We start from the raw sequence: 9,486 nt of genomic DNA, 5'->3' as shown, positions 1-9,486 counted from the left end.
CTTGTTTCTAGACTCCTCAAACTCACCAAACATGCTCCTGCCTCAGGACCTTTGTACCTGCTCTTCGTTCTGTATTGAAATGTCCTTTCCTCAGATACCAGTATGGCTCTTACCCTACTTCCTTGGGACTCTCTTCCATTTTCTGACCAGCCAATCTTATCTTTCCCAGTAACTTTCTATCCCTTTACCTGGCTTTAATTTCATTACCTTACATTTTATTATGAGGGATTAAATGTAAACAAGTATAAATGTAAATGAACAAACTCAGGTTTGCATATTTGCTTGTTAACTGTCTCTGTACATTAGAATGTAAGCTCCATGAGGGCAGGGATTTGTCTTGTTCACTTCTGTGCTTTTTATATCTTAGAATACTGCAAGCCTGAACTTTCACGGTGGTGCAGTGGATAGGATTCCGCCTGTCAATGCAGGGGACACAGGTTCGATCCCTGGTCCGGGAAGATCCCACATGCCGCGGAGCAACTAAGCCCGTGTGCCACAACTACTGAGCCTGCACTCTAGAGCCCGTGAGCCACAACTACTGAGCCCACGTGCCACAACTACTGAAGCCTGCGCCCCTAGAGCTTGTGCTCTGCAACAAGAAAAGCCACTGCAATGAGAAGTCTGAACATTGCAACGAAGTGTAGCCTCCACTCGCTGCAACTAGAGAAAGCCCACGCGCAGCAATGAAGACCCAACACAGCCAAAAATAAATAAAATTAAATCTTAAAAAAAAAATAGAATACTGCAATCCCATCACAGATTCAATAAATATTTGTAGAATAAATGTGTGGAACAAGTTTTGGCTAGCATCAGTGGTGTCCATCTTAGTTTGAAATACAACTTTAGTTAGGGATAAACCAGTAAAAGAAAAATTTAGCAATGGGTAGCAATGGGTAATAACTTTTCCCACTTTCATCTGTCTTTAATTTGGCTTTGCCGTTTTTGTGAATGGACAAACTTCTTTGCAGAATACCTTTCTCTCTCACTCTTTGTTTCTTAGAGCATGAAATAATGGAAAAGGCAGAAGATCAGAATTGGGGGACTTCCTTGGTGGCGCAGTGGTTGAGAATCCGCCTGCCAATGTAGGGGACATGGGTTCGATCCCTGGTCCGGGAAGATCCCACGCGCCACGAAGCAACTAAGCCCACACACCACAATTACTGAACCTGCGTGCCTAGAGCCCGTGCTCTGCAACAAGAGAAGACACCGCAATGAAAAGCCTGTGCACCACGATGAAGAGCAGCCCCCCTCCTCTCTGCAACTAGAGAAAGCCCACATGCAGCAACGAAGACCCAATGCAGCCAAAAATCAATAAATAAATTTATTAAAAAAGAAGATCAGAATCGAACAGACCTGGTTTCAGATCAATGTAATATCATGAAATGTGTTATCTTCTCTGTGCCGCAGTTTATTTTTACCTTAAGATGGCCTTAAATCATTTAATATATGATACGGATTGAATCGTGTCCCTCAAAAATATGTTACAGTCCTAACCCCCAGTATCTGCAAATGTGACCTTATTTGAAAATAGAGTCTTTGCAGATAATCAAGTTGAGACGAGGTCATTAGGATGAACCTGGATCCATTATGACTGTGTCCTTATAAAAAGAGGAAGCTTGTACACAGAGGCAGACACATACAGAGGGAAAATGATTTGAAGACATAGGGAGAAGAGGGCCCTCTACAAGCCAATGAATGCCTGCAACTAGTATACCACAAACTAGTAGAGAAGCCTGGAAGGGATTCTCCCTCAAAGTCCTCAAAAGGAACCAACCTTGCCAACACCTTGATTTTGGACTTCTAGCCTCTAGAGAAGTGAGACAATAAATGTCTGTTGTTTAAGCCTCTTGGTTTCTAATGCTTTGTTATGGTAGTTCTAACAAACTAACACAGGGCAAAATACATACACGCGCACACACACACGCACACACAGGCTCTGTGGCCAACACATATAGTCTGAGCAGTGATGCCCTGTACATCTTTTTCTCCTTTCTCTTTCCTTCCAGAAACCACAATGAGGAGGAGGATTTGGTTCAGTTTAAGGGATTTTCCTTAAAATTTTCACTCCTATTTTCTCAAGGCTGATAAGAGAAGAGCAAGGAACACATTTTTGTGAATGAGGAGAAGCTGGCCCTGGAGACTTTACAACATCTGTTGGAATCTCCCACTTACTCAGGGCCAGATGCTAATGGTGTGTGTGCCTTTGCACGTGGAGGAACGTTTCACTGACACTAATGAGCCATTCATCGTCCTGCATTCCAGGGCTCCTCCCACACAGGCCTGTTTTCAGATGTTCTGCGTTAAGTGAAATGCAGCACCCTGTTACCATAGGAACGGTAGGCAAGGGCTCCCAGAAGGCCTCACATTCTAACACAGACCCGAGCTCTGGAAGACATGCAGGGCACTGATTCATCTGATAGTGAACCGGCATTATGGAGGGTGTAGTATTGCCAGGCACTGAGCTCTGTACCAGAAACACGATCCAAACGTACCCCCGGAGGAAATCATTCAGAGGTTGAGGCAGACAAGCAAAAGATACACGGTGTGAAGAGTGCTATTACACAGTACATGTGCAGTGCTGTTTGAGTTCATAGGCTGGGCATCTAACTAGGCTTGGAGCCATGAAAAAACATTTTCTGAAGAAGGTGACCTCTGAGGCTCCAAGGGCAAGGCAGCAAGCCAGGCAGGAGGGTGGGAGGAGGGCGAGAGGGCTGCTGATCGAGACAGAAGGCGGATGTACCATGTCTCTATGGCTGTGGACGAAGCAAATACGACTTCGAATTTCTGACTTCAAAACTCAGCTGCACTCTCGACTGTGCTCTGTGATTTGAGGCTTTTCATAAATCCCAGAACTCCCCTGGCCAGGATGTCCCAAAATGTTTCGAAACCTCACCCCTCCCTCGGAACAGCGAGAGCTGTGGGTTAAACTTCCAGCTCTGGAGAAAATGAGCGCTTATACTGTAATTTGAGCCCTGTCTTTCAGGAGCCACATCTGTCATTTTCTTACCCTAAACGTCATGTCACACATTCCTGACTCCTCTCACCATCCTAAAAAATGTGTGTTATCAAGGATTGATGTTCCCTATCTTTGAACTCAGCCTAGTCTTCTTTACATATTATTAGAGACAGGCATAGAGCCTAGGTCCTGCTGTGAAAGTCATTCCCATTGTCTGCATGGTCCATTTTCCCAGCAGGGTCATGCTGGTACATGAAGAAGACGAATGCCTGGGAGTAGGCTCGCAAGCAGTTATTGAAAAAGTATTTGGCTGAGACATTTCACTTGACTTTTACAATTTCTATCGTCATTGCCCATGTTTCAAAGTGACAAACTCATCTCATCTGATACTCTGCAGAATGCCTGTTATATAATAGGTACTAAATGTATATACTTATATATAAATATATATATGGGATATAGTATAATTCTATATGTATATAATTACGTATTACAATTATCTATGATATATGACTACATATTCTGTGTGTGTATATATACATACATATGTATATATATAAATATATATAATGTATGGTATATACTATAATTCTATATGATATATACTTACATATTACAATTATCTATGGTATATGACTACATATTCTGTGTGTGTATATACACACATATGTATATATATATAATAAATCTAAATTGATCTTCCTCTTCTCCCAAACTTTGTCTAACAGAATGCCTTTACACATGACAGGATCTTCATAAACATTAGTTGGTTGACTAGCTAACTGTCTGACTGGTGGGCAAAAAGAAAGAGTAGATTTTCCTATCACAAGGACAAAAGTATATATGAAACTATTGAAGCAAATTCAACTGAACTTCCCTTATAAACCAAAAAAAAAAAAAAAAAAAAAATTCTGAAACATAAGATTGAGGCAAAAGAAAGAAAGAACACAGTAACTCTTCTAGGCTCTAAATCTTTTTTTTTCCTTCTTAGACTCATTTTAAAATTTATTTCTTTGGTTCCAAGCCTGGGGATCAGAGCTTGTTTCTATGACTGACTGGGAATAACAATAAAACATATTATGACCCATTGGGAAAATATACACAAATACCAAACCAATATTTGGTCCCCTGCCTTTGTGACATAAAGGGCGCTAATTAGGGTTTTTTACATCCAACTTGGGAAGTGGGTTGTGTGATAAGAAGTGAGTGGAGGGAGGTCTGAGATTCAGGACAACTTATTAGTTCTATACTGAGGCAGCTAGAGCAGAACCTCATAATCTGTCCTTGGATGGACACCATATATCTCTCAAGAAACGTTGTTTTAAAGTTAGTTTCCTACAGTTCTCTTACACACACATGCACACATATGCATGCACACACACACCTGTGACACTCTTTGTTATGGGGAATGTCAGGATATGGCACACTATGAAAGGATTTTCCCATCTTGCAGTAAGAAGAGATCATGACCATATTAACGTACATTACCATGAAGTCTGCCCATAGAAGCTTCTGAGACAAGGCAAGCTGTGGTTTTCTCACTAGCACAGAGCAGGTGAGGACACAGCCTCTGAACCACACTGCCTCCCACCACCTGCCACCATCAAAGGGCCAGTGCAGCACTAGGACTGGGTCTCAGTTGAGATGGCTCCAGGTACTCCAAAGAACCAGCATCTAGACTACAGAGTGACAGGGTGAGTCCAGGCCATCTGAACTATAAAAGTCCACTTGAATCTTTGCTCACCTCACGCCACCCCATCCCTGCAGCTGGGACAAATTGAAACATCCACCTCCTGATTCCATCTCTCCTCAGATTCTGCCTCCAGTCTTGTCCCAAAACAGGGAGGGGAGAAAGACCTCTAAGCCTGGCTCACCACCTGGCTCTGAGTCACGTGTATCATTAGGACTCCCCAGAGGTAGATTCCAGCCCTGGACCTCACTTTCTACATCAGTCCATCCCCGGCAGTTGACGCTTATTCTCCCAGATACCAGTGACTCTATACTTTAGCTCAGATGTGATCATTGATCAGATCATGTTGAAAGATCAGTTATCCATGATCTCCTGCCTATAATCCACGTAGTTCAGTCTGCAATTTTGAAAATAATTTGGAAATAGCTTTTCATAAAGATTACCTTTAGTGGCACATCCCTGGGCTCCTGTGGCACATAATTCTACCCATTTTCCTCCCTTTGCTCTCAGGGAGGAAAGCATGGGACCACATGACTGAGTTTTGGCCGAAGGAGTGAGGGAGAAAGTTACATATACCGGTTTCTGGACTGGCCGCTAGAAGTTGTCATATGATTCTCTCTCTGTCTTTGCTCTTCACTCAGGAAGTTGTAATGGATCATGTAGAGAATTCCAACATCGCAGAGTCCAAAGACCACCACTTGGAGGAATCCTGGGTCCCCAAATGACTAAGTGTGGGGCAGTGGACAGAAGAGCTCCCTCCGCCACCACGGACACACACTGTACATTGACAGGACAAGAGCTAGACTTTTGCTCCATTAAGCTTCTGAAATGTTGGCTTTGTTTGTTACAGCAGTTGGTCTCTGTTGAATAATCCCTGCCCATTTGTAGAATATTCCTTCCCCTGCATAGGGCTCACCATTTTGCCTGTTCCCTAAGGCTATTTCTGGCCTTATGGTCCTGACCTCCTCCAGCCTCCCTCAGCTATTGCCTGAGCCCCAGTTTTAACAAGAAATGATTATCTCCAGTGTCTTTGTAAACAGCCTGGGCTAAAGGGAGAGCTGTGAGAAAATGGGAAATCCTCCTCCCATAAGAATCCCTTTCCTGCCATTACGCCCATTGTTTAAAACATCTACATTTTCTAGGTCCAAAAGTGCTATATCTCTCTTCACAGAAACCTGATCATTTGTTAATTATTTTTCAATATTCCTTTTCTTTGATAAACATTTGAGTTGGTCCAGGTAGTTGGTTAGCTATTAATTAAGAATTAATTATCAGTGGAGTGTTCGACTACTATATTTCTAATTTACTTTTTAAAATTATACATTTAAAAGTAGATACACACACATTTTTTTTTTCGAAGAAGGTAAGGAAATCTGGGCAAAAGAAGAAGGCAGGAGAAAGTTTATCCACAAAATACATACACTATGACCCAATGAACTTGTGAGAGGTAGATGGCAAGTTTGCACAGAGAAATATATTTATTTATATATTTATTAAGAAATATATTTCTTAAAAATAATGTAACTCGGGACTTCCCTGGCAGTCCAGTGGTTAAGACTTCACCTTCCAATGCAGGGGGTTTGGGTTCTATCCCTGTCTGGGGAGCTAAGATCTCACATGCCTCACAGCAAAAAAACCAAAACATGAAACAGAAGTAATATTATAACAAACTCAATAAAGACTTTAAAAATGGTCCACATCAAAAAAATCTTAAAAACAATAATGTAACTCAAAATAAAAATATCTGGATATTTTTGATCTTACATCCTTGCAGGGATTGGAGTTTCTTTAAATGTGTTCTCTATCTTAAATAGATATTAAAAAGTTTTTAAAAGTAGTACAGACGCTTGAGTCCCAACCAAATCCTTACATAAGTATCTCCAAGGACAAACAGTACAATTTAAAAGCTCTTGGTAATTTTAATGTGCATTTAGGGTTACGAATCACTGTTTTCCTATGCATCTCCAATTACTATACCAATTGCCATAAAAAGCTCAAATATATTCATATTCTATTAATTAAAACTTGTTTCAAAACAACTAAATTTATTCAAGTCAAGTATGCCCCCGCATGTGTACTGGATCAACTGCCATAAAAATTCCATAAAGCCTCAACTACAAGTTACAGACAGGATATAATGATGATACCCATCACATAAGTTGTGAAAATTAATGTGATAATGAATATAAAGTAAGTATCAAAGTCTTCCAAGAAATGTCTATGTTATGATGTGGAATCATTATTAGCTATTAAGTCTTAATTGGCCTTATTTTCATGCCTGCTTTCCTACAGGGAGGACATTTTTATAACAACAACCAGAGTGACTCTTAAAAATGTAAATAAGATAATGTCTTTCTGCTCAAAATTGTTCAATAGCTTTTCATCTCACTCAAAATAAAAATCAGAGTTCTTCCAGTGGCTTACAAAGAGCAATAGAACCCTTCCAGACCACTTTCTGACAGTGTCGTCTGCCACTCTCTCCCTCACACACTTTGCCCCTGTTGGACTAGCTCTCTTGTGTTTCCCTAAACACACTAGACAACCGACCTCAGAGCCTTGGCACCTGACAGTCCAGCATGCTCGCCCCACGGAATCCACCTGGCTCACTCTCTCCCCTTCTTTAACTCTTGGTCTACATGTCACCAGCAGAGAGGATTTCCCTCACCATTCCAGCCCTATCTAACTTCCCTCCCTGCTTCATTGTTCTCCTTAGCACACAAAATGGTCTGATAAACTATAAATGTGTTTATTTCTTAATTTATAATTCTATCCCCCCTTTATTGCTCTACTTTTTTCTATAGTACTTGTAACTATCTGATAAACTATGCATCTTATGTATTTATTTTATTTAGAATGTGAGTTCCCTGAGAACAGGATGTTTGCCCGCTCTGTTTACAACTGTGTCCCCAGTACTAAAAGATTGCCAGGCACATACTGGGTCCTGATTAAATATTGAATTAATGAATTAGCTGTTTGTCACAGAAGTAAATTTTCTCCACGAAGAACCAAGCTGGCCCAATGGCGATTAGGTATTTGTTCAGTGCTCTGAGGTGTAATCTTACTTCAAGGTGTGATACAGTGAAACTATCGTGGATCTCCGTATCCATCTCATAATTACAAACTGTGATTCCAACAGTGAAAACCTGTGAGAACTTGGGCGAGTGAATTAATTCTCTAATCCTATTTTCCTCATTTTGAAATGGTGATAAATCTATCTTATGAGGATATGACAATTGTATAAGGCAGATTGAATTTCCAGAATCCCTGATCTGTGAGTGAGTGCTCAAAGAATCTGAGTTTTATGACTGCTATTGTTCCTCCCGGGCAGGGAGGAGATGTAGTTCAGTCTCGTGGAAGATGTGAATTATGCCTTTGCATCTGAAAATTAGCTTAATATGCTTCATGGAGGTTATCTTTCTCTATCTCTGTGTATCTCTTGCTAGAGAAGGCTGAATGACGACTTGATAGAAATATTTAGAAGTTTCAGCAAAATAAGGAGAAGTGGTCCAAATCATGCTTAAAGAAAGTTCCTTCTTACCTGGAAAGCCTATGGCTCTTTCATTCACACACTAGTTTCATTCACACACAAAGTTCGATCAGAACTTTGGCAGACACCTCAGTTGATAGAAGCATTTGGAACTGAAAACTAAATGTAAACATAAAGGTAAATTTCCTTTTACCATATCCCTGTTTCCCAAGACTTTAGGATTCTTGATTTATGAATAGAGCTTAAAAAGCTGCAGTAATGCACAACTTAATAACTCTTTTGTGTTCTCTTGGCCAAGGGATGGATAAAGAGTATTAAATGACAACCACCTTCTAGTACTTGAGGGTTATAAAATCCAAGGCATAAAAATGAGGCATAATGAAATAGTGTAAATAATAGGATGACATTTAGAAAAAAAGGGAACTTGGGGAATAATAACTGGAAAAACTTCTTTATGTCTAAGATCAGCTGGATAATGAAATAGTCTGAGGAAAATGGTGGAAGCCTTCTAGCCTGGAATATTTTGAAATCTGTATGGACTGAGCCCCAGAGACCAATACTATGGGATCACTTTTTCTTTTTTTTAATGAGAAAACAATGACATGACTTAATGGGTCTTTTCCACCCTGACACCAGTTCACTGAATCAGAGCTTGAGACTGTGTCTCTTACTCAGGTAGCATATTTATTTTGGAACCAAATGACAACAGCCCCAGGGTTCAAGCAGCCACAAATGGTACTTATTTCTGGATGCTTCCTCCATAAGTAATTGTAGTCCACAGACAGTGGTACTGATGCTTTTTCCTTCCATCTTTCCTTCCATCCATACTTCCGTCCTTCCTTCTTGTTTTCCTCCTTCCTTCCTTCCTCCCTCCCTCTCTCCCTCCTTTCCTTCCTTCCTTCTTTCCTTCCTTTCTTCCTTCTTTCCTTCCTTCCTTCCCTCCTTTCTTCCTTTCTCCCTTCTTCTTTTTCTTCCTCTTTCCTTTTCTTCCCTTTGATCCTTCCTTTCCTCTCTATCTTTTTTTTATTTTTCAGAAGTGCATGGCAGCTTGAACAAACATCTTTTCCCTCTTCCATCATCAATTTTTAAAGTAGGTCTTAGAGCCTTGACTATAAGTGACAACATTCAAGAGTGTTTGAGAATCACCTATGTGGTAAAAGAATACACAAAAAAGTGGGAAGATACTGTCAAATAGCTAGTAGAAATGGGACATAAATCCAATGAATTGATGACAGTCTTTGCTGTTAGATAAATCATTAAAAAATATCAGAGATGTCTAAAAAACACTTGAATTGAGTGAGGGTGAGATCAGGGTATCTTTTATGTATACCAATAGTCTTCCTTAGTCCAGAA

Source organism: Balaenoptera ricei, chromosome 8 (assembly GCF_028023285.1).
Source record: "Balaenoptera ricei isolate mBalRic1 chromosome 8, mBalRic1.hap2, whole genome shotgun sequence".
In the NCBI taxonomy this organism is placed as follows: Eukaryota; Metazoa; Chordata; class Mammalia; order Artiodactyla; family Balaenopteridae; genus Balaenoptera; species Balaenoptera ricei.
This window is presented reverse-complemented; position numbering follows the sequence as displayed.